We start from the raw sequence: 2,832 nt of genomic DNA on the forward strand, positions 1-2,832 counted from the left end.
AATAAGTATAATATAATACAAAGTAAATATTATAAGATAAAGATAATAAAACGACTACACGTGTTTCATAACCAATTTTCAAATAGAAAGAAAATTTAAATCGATTAAAATCGATTAAAACAATCGAAAATCAATTCTATTCAAAAATATAACTAATCTTCAGGTCAAAGTACAACAATAATAATAACAAAAGAATGTATATATCAACCAACAATAAATAACAAATGAATGTATATAAATACTTATTATATAAAGATAGAAAAATATTATTAAAAATATCAAAATAATAAACATATATTTTGTGGAATAAATGATTTTTCCCTTATGAGTTTTTTTCACGCTAGCTACTTGATAAATTCTTATAAAAGATCTTACCCTATTATTGAATGAATTATATATATATATATATATAGGCAAGAATTTATGTATGCATACACGCTCATCTCAGTACGCAGCACTGCTTCAATTACACTGAGTGAACAAGCAAGGAAAAAGCTGGTGATGGATGAAATCATTGCCCCTCGAACAATTTTAATTGATAACGCAACTCTAACATAATAGGAAGCGATACACTAACATGACCTTATCAATGTTGACGCTTCAATTCTTCACATTAGCAACATCATGGATTCTATGCATTTCCTCATTTAATTTCCATTTTTCTTCCTTTCTTTCTATCTTTCTTTCTTTTCTCCTTTCTTTCATTTTTCCATTCTTTATTTATTTATTTCATTCTTCCTTGCTTTCTTTCTTTCTTCTATCATTTTTCTCCCTATATTTTTAACTGTTTCTTTTTTAATGTTATTTTTGTTATTACATCATCCTCTTTCCTGGTTTCTTTTATTGCTTCAGTTTTGCGCTATACATTCTTTGTATCATTTGCCGTTCTTCCCTTCTGTTCTTCCCTTCTGTTGCTCCCCTCAATATGACCTCTCCCTTCCTCTAGTTTGGTCTTAAACCTCAAAATCATAACACATTCCATTTTTCTTCACGGATAATGCTTTTGTTCTTAAATTGTTCAATAATTTCTCATTATTAATCAATAATGCTTATTGGAAACTGAACTTCTTAGGAATAAATTACCCCGAGTATTTAGAATAGAAAAATGCACCAACAAATTAAAAAAGAAACCAAAACCACTACAACTAAAATTGCAATATTTATAACAACTTCCAGAATACCCGAATGATTCTTAAAAACCGCAGCTGTAACTATAACAGTCAGTTCAGTGTCCGCATTGGTAGCGCGATCATTATGACGAACCCACAAACACAACCACAAAGAATGTAATAACATAAAGAACAGATACATGAAAGATATCAATCAAAATAGTGGCAATAACATCGATACGGATATAAAAATGAAATCAGTAGCGAAAATAACATCAAAGCCCGACAACAAAATCTAAGCCAATATAACTAACATCATTGAGTATGAATATAGCAGGTAATACTAGCATATGCAGAACAACAACAATAAAAACAATGACGATGACTACAGCTACATTAATAATAATAATAATAATAATAATAATAATAATAATAATAATAATAATAATAATAATAATAATAATAAGCACTTGGAATGATGAAAAAAAGCTACTGAAAATAATTTATGAATGACCCCTGGCTTACTATCTTAGCAAGAATTGCAAAAAGATTGTCTTAACTGGTATGTTATGGGTATTGTGAAGAGCTTTGTCAATGTGAATTTTCCTTCTTTTTTCCCCTTTATTTTATTTGTTTACTTGCTTATTTTTTTTATTTTTTCCCCTTGTTCTGTGTCTACACCCTTTTCTCTGTCACATGTAAAATGAGTAATCTGTTTTTTTTTTATTTGTTTCAATGACCTACCAATGTATACAGTACGTTTATTTACTCTTGGTGTCAGGAAGACACTCGCCAAGAAATGGAAACAGAATTGGGAGAAGATGCCATTGATAATAATAATAATAATAATAATAATAATAATAATAATAATAATAATAATAATAATAATAATAATAATAATAATGATGATGATGATGATGATGATAATAATAATAATAATAATATAACAGACTGGACCTAGTGGTGGTGGACAAGGTGCACCACGCATGCTATATAGTTGATGTTGCTTACCCATTTGACCCAGGAATAGTCAAGAAGGAAGGCAAAATAATAAATAGATACAGTCCTCTTAGTTATGGAAAATGAAGTAAGTGAAGATAGTACCAATTATTTTGGAGATGCTTGAGATCGGTCTCAAAAGGCATCAAGCGGAATATAAAGGAAATTGGAATAGAGTGCCCAGTAGAATTGGTACGAAATTGTTTTCCTCCTTGGCACGGGCAGAATAATCAGGAAAGTATTAAATAAATGAAAATAATGAATATCATGGTACCGTAGGAGCTCCCAAAAAACCTGTCATAAAGAGATAATAATAATAATAATAATAATAATAATAATAATAATAATAATAATAATAATAATAATGGGAGGGGGTCAAGGTAGAAGATATAAGATCTGCTCTCGGGAGGTCAAGCAAATGGAAGTCTCCAGGAAAGGATAAAATTCCTAACTTCTGGTTGAATGCCTTCCCAGAAAGCCATGAACTGCTAACAAAACTTTACAACGATGTTTTGCAAAATCCTAGTTTGATGCCCTCTTGGCTAGTTAATGGTTTAACATTCCTGCTTCCAAAAAATGAGGAAACAAACGAACCAAAAAATTATCGCCCCATAACCTGCTTAACAACAATGTATAAGACGCTAACATCTGTCCTAACCGAGTACACCTATAGTTTTTTAATAGAAAGTAGCATATTCCCTAATGAGCAAAAGGGATGTAAACG

Source organism: Octopus bimaculoides, chromosome 8 (genome assembly GCF_046866305.1).
Source record: "Octopus bimaculoides isolate indiv1 chromosome 8, ASM4686630v1, whole genome shotgun sequence".
Classification (NCBI taxonomy): domain Eukaryota; kingdom Metazoa; phylum Mollusca; class Cephalopoda; order Octopoda; family Octopodidae; genus Octopus; species Octopus bimaculoides.